Source organism: Salmo salar, chromosome ssa18, assembly GCF_905237065.1.
Source record: "Salmo salar chromosome ssa18, Ssal_v3.1, whole genome shotgun sequence".
Lineage (NCBI taxonomy): Eukaryota > Metazoa > Chordata > Actinopteri > Salmoniformes > Salmonidae > Salmo > Salmo salar.
Genome location: NC_059459.1, coordinates 70233255 through 70243420, shown reverse-complemented (window position 1 = coordinate 70243420; position 10166 = coordinate 70233255). Strand labels below are relative to the sequence as shown.

Sequence of the window (10166 nt, the reverse complement as noted above, 5' to 3'; positions counted from 1 at the left end):
CATGGAATGGGTTTCTATGGCCGAGCAGCCGCACACAAGCCTAAGATCACCATTCGCAATGCCAAGCGTCGGCTGGAGTGGTGTAAAGCTCACCACCATTGGACTCTGGAGCAGTGGAAACGCATTCTCTGGAGTGATGAATCACACTTTACCATCTGGCAGTCCAACGGACGAATCTGGGTTTGCCAGATGCCTGGAGAGCGCTTCCTGCCCAATGCATAGTACAACTGTAAAGTTTGGTGGGGGAGGAATAATGCTCTGGGGATGTTTTTGCATGGTTTTGGCTAGGCCCCTTAGTTCCAGTGAAGGGAAATATTAACACTATAGTGTACAATGACATTCTAGACGATTCTGTGCTTCCAACTTTGTGGCAACAGTTTGGGGAAGGCCCTTTCCTGTTTCAGTATGACAATGCCTCCGTGCACAAAGCAAGGTCCATACAGAAATGGTTTGTCGAGATCAGTGTGGAAGAACTTGACTGGCCTGCACAGAGCCCCGATTCAATCCCATCGAACACCTTTGAGATGAATTGGAAGGCAGACTGCGAGCCAGGCCTAATCGCCCAACATCAGTGTCCAACCTCACTAATTCTTTTGTGGCTGAATGGAAACAAGTGCCCGCGGCAATGTTCCAACATCTAGTGGAAAGCCTTCCTAGAAGAGTGGAGGCTGTTATAGCAGCAAAGGGGGGACCAACTTCATTTTAATGCTCATCATTTTTTTTAGGAGATGTTCGACGAGCAGGTGTCCACATACTTTTGGTAATGTACTGTACCTCTAGCTTCCATCACTCCAGTATCCCTGCACATTGTAAATATGGTACTGGAACTGACTGACCCTGTACATAGTATGCTTACTTACTTTCTTGTGTTCCTCTTATTTGTATTTCTTGTGTGTTTTTGTTCTACCTTATGTTATTTTTAGTACTACATTGATATTGATTATTGCATTGTTGGGTTTAGAGCTTGCAAGAAAGGCATTTCACTGCACTTGTGCACGTGACATTAAAACTTCAAACTGAAACTGAACTCTCTAAATACTGTATATGGCTCTGGGAAGCAACATCTACAAAAAAAAGTACGATCTTTGCCAAATTGACATGCCAAGGTGAAGTAAAAGGTTCAATGGATATTATAACAAATAGCCAGGTGCTGTAGCATAAAGTTTAAAAAACATGGCAATATCCCTGTGCAAAAACAAAGTGTGAACAAATTAAATGTGAATAAAGCAATTTAGAATTGTATGAGTGTGGGCAAGCTATTAAGTGAAAATGATTGTTATCGCAAAGCACATTTATAGTGGACTATAAGTATATTACTGTGTAAATCCAATGGCTTACAGTAACATAAAGTGTGTTTCAGGTGTAGAACTCGAGCGCCAACGCTAGCTTGTACTCGTTCAATGAGTCATTGGAGCATTCTTCCTGGGGAGAAGTGGTAGGGCGTTTCTAAACCGAATATGCAGCTGTGAACTGAGCTGTGGATGGAACGGAATTAAACATGTAAGGGAGAGAACAGAGAAAACAAAACAACATATCGAATCTCAAAATAACCACCAAAAGGTAGGATCTGCTTTTAAAACAGAAGTATAACTCCTCGCTACTGTACAAATTATGGCGATTACTAGTTTAGTACGAAGAAGGGCGACAGTCGGAGCCGTATTGGACACATCTGTTTCAGTTTTCTGGCTCGCAATCAGTTTGCGAACATGAACAGATGTTACGTTAGTTTTGAAACATCTTGGAGCAGTGTTGAAACAATGTAGGCTAACTTTTATATTTTAGACTGATCAATTCTATTCGTTTGTGCTGAAGGCAAAGGGTGTTAAAAGTTAACCTTGGCATATTTCGAATTAATTAACTGGTTATTAACAAATAACCCTCCCTAGCCTTTGTACTGTCCTCTCAGATATTCCACAAAAATACTAGCCTACTATGGTTGGACTTGTCTCTTGTTGTAAAAGCCACAACTAAATCCTAATGCAGAAACTGTCGATTGTGTGAAATTCATCTGCGGCCAGATGAAAGACTATTCAACACTGTCCGGGTGTTCACTTTGTCAACTCGATGAGAGTTGATACTGATGAGGTATCACAGTGTCTAACTACAGCACACTCTTAGAGAAAAAGGTGCTATCTAAAACCTAAGAGTTCTTCTGCTGTCCCCAAAGGGAGAACCCTTTGCAGAACCCTTTTTTTCTGCCAGGTAGAACCCTTTTGATTTCCATGTAGAACCCTTTACACAGAGGGATCTACATGGACCCCAAAAGAGTTCTACCTCGAACCAAAAAGGGTTCTCCTATGGGACAGCCGAAGAAACACTTTTGGAACCTTTTTTTCTAACTCTACCCACTGTCCATGTGTGAGTGGTGGCTGTTTCCATTTTACATGTATATCTCCCATGTAATCTCATCCACTCTGCATCTGTCTGTCGAACTCTGTGTCTCTCTGTCGAACCTAAGACATGTGGAAAACTGACATACTGGAACCTGTACAGGTTAAGTAGGGATTGGGTAGGTGCTGTAACTGTCCCCCAAAATATGGTGTTTTCCCACTACAAGAGATGTGTTCACTGCATTCTCTCTCCTATCCTATGGTGGTACAACTCTTTCATTGTCTTTCCTTTCAGTTTCGCCTCAACTCCAACTGACCAGTAGGAGAATGTTTGAGTGGGTCAACAACAGAATAGGCCATAGGTGATGGGTGTGGCTCAGTGTAGTAGGTGAATTCTGTGACTGGGTTCTCCTGCCACTCTCTGAACCAATGAGAAGCAGACAGAGCTCAGAGTTTGTTTTGACTGACAGTTGTGGGGTAGAACAGGAAGAGAGCTCAGAGTAAATAACAGTCAGCCAGTGTGAGTGAGTGAAAGTTGAGAGACTGAAAAAGAAAGAATGGAAGAGCAAAAGAGGCTAAACAGACTAAACATCTGAAAGGTTTAAAATAGATTTGAAACAGTGGTTTTATCTCTCCCTCTCTCTCTGTTTTACATATTCTTAGGTGTGGCAGGGTAGCAGGTAGCCTAGCGGTTATTAAGAGTGTTGGGCCATTACCCGAAAGTTTGCTGCTTCGAATCGCCGAGCCGACTCGGTGAAACATCTGCTGATGTGCCCTTGAGCAAGGCACTTAACCCTAATTGCTCCTGTAAATCACTCTGGATAATAGCTTCTGCTAAATGACTAAAATGCATGTGGCCTCCCATTCTCCTCGAGGTTAAATGGCACCACACCCTCTCAACACCCCACTGTTTACACTATAAGACACTCATAAATGACATCCAAACCATCTCCCCGAGACAAGCACTTATGACTCAACGCTGTTCATAGTGTGTTATTCAATAGAGAACTGAACTACAGTCAGTTTGAATCACGGGACTATTATTGTGAGTAATCCTCTGCTGGCTAAAATGAATAGGAGAGAAGGGAGGCAACGTGCTATTTGCTAACTCTTTGTAATACTTGTGTATCTTTTTTATTTTATTTTGTCTGTGCTGCACAGGCCTGTCATTTTGAAAGAAGCATTGTTGCCTGCAGGACAGTGGCAGGGTGTTTCTAAACCAAATACAGTACAAGCTGTGAAGTGAGCTGTAGGTGGAACAGAACTAAACACGTAAGGGAAAAAACAACATATTGAACCTGAAAATAACCACCACAAGGTATAGGAAAGGTATGTCATTAGTGTTTATAAAAACAGGAGTGTAACATCTCACCACTGTACAAATGATGGCTATTATCAGTTTACTAGGACGAAAGGACGACAGTCATTGCAATATTGGACACATCTGTTTCACGTTGCTGCAGCTGGCTGGCAATGAGTTTGAGAACATGAGCGGATGTAGCCTAGTTTTGAAACAACGTGTCGTAGACCAGCAGTGTTGAAACATTGTAACGGTGTCAGGATTTCATGGCCGTTCGCCTACTTTTATACATGTTTTGGACTGGCCAATTCTATTCAGTTTATTCTGCATATTTCAAATGAACTATTAACAACAACAAAAACTTGCCTATCTAGCTTCTTTACTTTCCTCAGATATTCCACAAACTGACTATGGTCGGACTTGCCTCTTGTTGTAAAAGCCACAACTAAATCCACATGTGAAAATTGTCAATTGTACGAAAGGCATGGGCAGCCAGATGAGAGGCAATATTCTTTAACACTGCTTGTTCAGCTTAACTGCGATTCAACCAAGAATTGTCCTTTGACATTGTGCTGGAAGACATAGCCTACTTACAAGTATGTCTCCCAGCCCAATGTCAAAAGACAATTATTGGTTGAAACGCAGCTAAGCTGGACAAGCAGTGTTAAAGAACACAGCCTCTCATCTTTGTCAACTTGATGAGAGCATGCCTTTGACAGCTGGCCAGGCCGTCTGTTGTTTTTCTGAAAAACTTCCTGACAGTCAGAATTGAGTTTTACCTTTTTATATCTGTTTATAATCTAGAACTACACACCCATTACAACATTGTTATCACTGGCCCACACACACTTCTGGAACGTGTCGTGTCAGTGTGACCATTTCGTTTACCCAGGAGAAAAGACACTTGAGATGTTTAGTTACAGTGAGCGAGTAGGGGAACACAGTGGATGGTGAAATGTGAGCTCCCTGCTATTTGGAAAGGCATGCAGAATTACTCTTGCACTGGTTCTAATGCTTTAACACAAACAATGGTGTTATTATAGCTTAAACGTATTAACCTATGTCCTCTCTCTCAATTCATTTTTCAATTTAAGGGGCTTTATTGGCATGGGAAACATATGTTAACATTGCCAAAGCAAGTTAAATAGATAATAAACAAAAGTGAAATAAAAGAAATGAACAGTAAACGAACGTTACACTCACAAAAGTTCCAAAAGAATAAAGTCATTTCAAATCTCATATTATGTCTATATACAGTGTTGTAATGATGTGCAAATAGTTAAAGTACAAAGGGAAAATAAATAAACATAAATATAGGTTGTATTTACTAGAGGTCGACCGATTAATCGGAATGGCCGATTAATTAGGTCCGATTTCCAGTTTTCATAACAATCGGTATTCGCCATTTTCGGACACCAATTTCGGCCGATTACATTGCACTCCACGAGGAGACTGCGTGGCAGGCTGACCACCTGTTATGTGAGTGCAGCAAGGAGCCAAGGTAAGGTGCTAGCTAGCATTAAACTTATCTTATAAAAAACAATCAATCTTAACATAATCACTAGTTAACTACACATGGTTGATGATATTACTAGTTTATCTAGCTTGTTCTGCGTTGCATATAATCGATGCCTGTTAATTTATCATTGAATCACAGCCTACTTCACCAAACGGGTGATGATTTAACAAGGGCATTCGCGAAAAAAGCACTGTCGTTGCACCAATGTACCTAACCATAAACATCAATCAATACACAAGTATATATTTTTAAACCTGCATAGTTAGTTAATATTGCCTGCTAACATGAATTTCTTTAAACTAGGGAAATTGTGTCACTTCTCTTGCATTCTGTGCAAGCAGAGTCAGGGTATATGCAGCAGTTTGGGCTGCCTGGCTCGTTCCGAACTGTGTGAAGACCATTTCTTCCTAACAAAGACCGTAATTAATTTGCCAGAATTGTACATAATTAAGACATAACATTGATGGTTGTGCAATGTAACAGCAATATTTAGACTTAGGGATGCCACCCGTTAGATAAAACACGGAACGGTTCCGTATTTCACTGAAAGAATAAACATTGGTTTTCGAAATGATAGTTTCCGGATTTGACCATATTAATGACCTAAGGCTCGTATTTGTGTGTGTTATTATATTATAATTAAGTCTATGATTTGATAGAGCAGTCTGAGCGGTGGTAGGTAGCAGCAGGCTCATAAGCATTCATTCAAACAGCACTTTCCTGCATTTGCCAGCAGCTCTTCGCTGTGCTTCAAGCATTGCACTGTTTATGACTTCAAGCCTATCAACCCCCGAGATTAGGCTGGCAATACTAAAGTACCTATTAGAACATCCAATAGTCAAAGGTTTATGAAATACAAATGGTATCGAGAGAAATAGTCCTATAATAACTACAACCTAAAACTTCTGATCTGGGAATATTTAAGACTTATGTTAACCACCAGCTTTCATATGTTCTGAGCAAGGAACTTAAACGTTAGCTTTTTTACATGGCACATATTGCACTTTTACTTTCTTCTCCAACACTTTGTTTTTGCATTATTTAAAGCAAATTGAACTTGTTTCATTATTTATTTGAGACTAAATAGAGTTTATTGATGTATTATATTAAGTTAAAATAAGTGTTCATTCAGTATTATTGTAATTGTCATTATTACAAATATATATATATATATATATATATATATATATATATATATATATATATATATATCAAAAAAATAAAGGGAACACTTAAACAACACATCCTAGATTTGAATGAAAGAAATAATCTTATTAAATACTTTTTTCTTTACATAGTTGAATGTGCTGACAACAAAATCACACAAAAATAATCAATGGAAATCCAATTTATCAACCCATGGAGGTCTGGATTTGGAGTCACACTCAAAATTAAAGTGGAAAACCACACTACAGGCTGATCCAACTTTGATGTAATATCCTTAAAACAAGTCAAAATGAGGCTCAGTAGTGTGTGTGGCCTCCACGTGCCTGTATGACCTCCCTACAACGCCTGGGCATGCTCCTGATGAGGTGGCGGATGGTCTCCTGAGGGATCTCCTCCCAGACCTGGACTAAAGCATCCGCCAACTCCTGGACAGTATGTGGTGCAACGTGGCGTTGGTGGATGGAGCGAGACATGATGTCCCAGATGTGCTCAATTGGATTCAGGTCTGGGGAACGGGCGGGCCAGTCCATAGCATCAGTGCCTTCCTCTTGCAGGAACTGCTGACACACTCCAGCCACATGAGGTCTAGCATTGTCTTGCATTAGGAGGAACCCAGGGCCAACCGCACCAGCATATGGTCTCACAAGGGGTCTGAGTAGCTCATCTCGGTACCTAATGGCAGTCAGGCTACCTCTGGCGAGCACATGGAGGGCTGTGCGGCCCCCCCAAAGAAATGCCACCCCACACCATGACTGACCCACCGCCAAACCGGTCATGCTGGAGGATGTTGCAGGCAGCAGAACGTTCTCCACGGCGTCTCCAGACTCTGTCACGTCTGTCGAATGTGCTCAGTGTGAACCTGCTTTCATCTGTGAAGAGCACAGGGCGCCAGTGGAGAATTTGCCAATCTTGGTGTTCTCTGGCAAATGCCAAACGTCCTGCACGGTGTTGGGCTGTAAGCACAACCCCACCTGTGGACGTCGGGCCCTCATACCACCCTCATGGAGTCTGTTTCTGACCGTTTGAGCAGACACATGCACATTTGTGGCCTGCTGGAGGTCATTTTGCAGGGCTCTGGCAGTGCTCCTCCTGCTCCTCCTTGCACAAAGGCGGAGGTAGCGGTCCTGCTGCTGGGTTGTTGCCCTCCTACGACCTCCTCCACGTCTCCTGATGTACTGGCCTGTCTCCTGGTAGCGCCTCCATGCTCTGGACACTACGCTGACAGACACAGCAAACCTTCTTGCCACAGCTCGCATTGATGTGCCATCCTGGATGAGCTGCACTACCTGAGCCACTTGTGTGGGTTGTAGACTCCGTCTCATGCTACCACTAGAGTGAAAGCACCGCCAGCATTCAGAAGTGACCAAAACATCAGCCAGGAAGCATAGGAACTGAGAAGTGGTCTGTGGTCCCCACCTGCAGAACCACTCCTTTATTGGGGGTGTCTTGCTAATTGCCTATAATTTCCACCTGTTGTCTACTCCATTTGCACAACAGCATGTGAAATGTATTGTCAATCAGTGTTGCTTCCTAAGTGGACAGTTTGATTTCACAGAAGTGTGAGTGACTTGGAGTTACATTGTGTTGTTTAAGTGTTCCCTTTATTTTTTTGAGCAGTGTATATATATATATATATATATATATATATATATATATATATATATAAACCGGCCGATTAATCGGCATCGGGCGTTTTTGTCCCGCAATAATCGGTAGCCGTATCGGCGTTGAAAAAAAATCATAATCGGTCGACCTCTAGTATTTACAATGGTGTTTGTTCTTCACTGGTTGCCCTTTTCTTGTGGCAACAGTTCACAAATCTTGCTGCTGTGATGGCATACTGTACTATTTCACCCAATAGATATGGGAGTTTATCAAAATGGAGTTTGTTTTCAAATTCTTTGTGGATCTGTGTAATCTGAGGGAAATAGGTGTCTCTAATATGGTCATACATTTGGCAGGAGGTTAGGAAGTGCAACTCAGTTTCCACCTCATTTTGTGGGCAGTGTGCACGTAGCCTGTCTTCTCTTAAAAGCCAGGACTGCTTAAGGCGGCCTTTCTCAATAGCAAGTCTATGTTCACTGAGTCTACATAGTCAAAGCTTTCCTTAAATTTGTGTCAGTCACAGTGGTCAGGTATTCTGCCACTGTGTACTCTCTGTTTATGTCCAAATAGAATTGTAGTTTGTAAAATATTGTATCACATTTTTTGCGTCAAGTAATTATCTTTTTGTTTTCTCATGATCTGGTTGGGTCTAAGTGTGTTGCTGTCCTGGGGCTCTGTGGGGTCTGTTTGTGTTTGTGAACAGAGTCACAGGACCAGCTTGCTTAGGGGACTCTTCTCCAGGTTCATCTCTCTGTAGGTGATGGCTTTGTTATGGAAGGTTTGGGAATTGCTTCCTTTTAGGTGGTTGAAGAATTTAATGTTTCTATTCTGGATTCTGCTCTGCTTGCATTATTTGGTGTTTTACATGGGACACGGATGGCGTGGTAAGTTTGGACGCAGGTGCAGAGAAGAGATCAGATGAGGAATCAGTGGTTAAGGATAAACATAATACTTTACTGAGAACCGGTAGCCGCAAGATTACATTACACTTGAAAAAACAACAAACTCTAAGTCTCAAAAACGTACTCAGGAAACGACCGCACACAGTTAACAATTCTAACTTCAGCAAAGGACAACACACCTATTTAACAGGGAAATCATAACGAGTAAATAGGACACACCTGAGTGTCGTTAATGTCTATAGGACGGTCTCTGCCGCCCTCTGGTAACAGGAGGAACCATGACAGAGTCTCAATATGGTGTTTGTCCCATTTTGTGTATTCTTGGTTGGTAAGCAGAACCTAGACCTCACAACCATAAAGGGCTCTCTCTCTCTCTCTCTCTCTCTCTCTCTCTCTCTCTCTGTCTCTCTCTATCTCTCTCTCTCTCTCTCTCTCTCTCTCTCTCTCTCTCTCTCTCTCTCTCTCTCTCTCTCTCTCTCTCTCTCTCTCTCTCTCTCTCTCTCTCTCTCTCTCTCTCTCTCTCTCTCTCTCTCTCTCTCTCTCTCTCTCTCTCTCTCTCTCTCTCTGTTATCTTCTATGTAATACAGACGTCTGTAGTGCCACGTTGTTGTTTCATCGATTTTTTTCAATCTCAGTTTTAGGCTACTTCAGTAGCAATACGGACACAGTAGTAATATGCTACAGTACAGTCAGAAACATCAAGTATTTCACTGGAACAGCAGTAGGGTTGATGTAGTTATGATGAGTCTGGACTTGCAGACTACTAATCTGTCATTTCATATCAATGAAACTATTTGCAGTGAGGCGCAAACAGAGAAATATTCTACATGTGAGGAACTCTGAATATTCAAATAAGTTGAAACCCTTCTTGTTGAGAAGACTCCTACTAACTATATGCACAACTCTGACCAGAAGAATGTTTGAGTCAGTCAAAGGCAGAACAGGCCATAGGTGATGGGTGTGGCTCAGTGTAGTAGGTGAAAGCTGTGACTGGGTTCTCCTGCCACTCTCTGAACCAATGAGAAGCAGACAAGCTCAGGGTTTGTTTTAGCTGACAGCTGAGGGGTAGAACAGGAAGAGAACTCATTGTAGATAACAGTCAGCCAGTGTGAGTAAGTGAAATTTGAGAGACCGAAAAAGGAAGAGAGAAAGAGATGTTAAACAGACTAAACATTTGAAAGTCAGACAACTTTTAAAATAGATTAGAAGTAGTTGTTTTCTCTCTCTCTCTCGCTTTCCCTCTCCCTCTCTCTCTCTCTCTCCCTCTCTCTCTCTCTCTCTCTATTTGTGTTTGTTTGTGGGAGAACAAGAGTGAGAAAGGGGGAGAGTGAAGAAATAGAGTG

The 10166-nt window shown here is 41.9% G+C and overlaps 1 protein-coding gene across 1 annotated transcript in view; it reads left to right on the top strand.

Moving 5' to 3' along the window:
- The first annotated feature begins 1374 nt into the window (after positions 1-1374).
- LOC106578020 (calpain-1 catalytic subunit) overlaps positions 1375-10166 on the top strand; it is a 33359-nt gene continuing 24567 nt past the window's right edge. The window contains exon 1 of the mRNA XM_014156556.2: positions 1375-1560. The gene's annotated coding sequence lies outside the window, so the exon portion shown is untranslated. The remainder of the gene's footprint in view (positions 1561-10166) is intronic.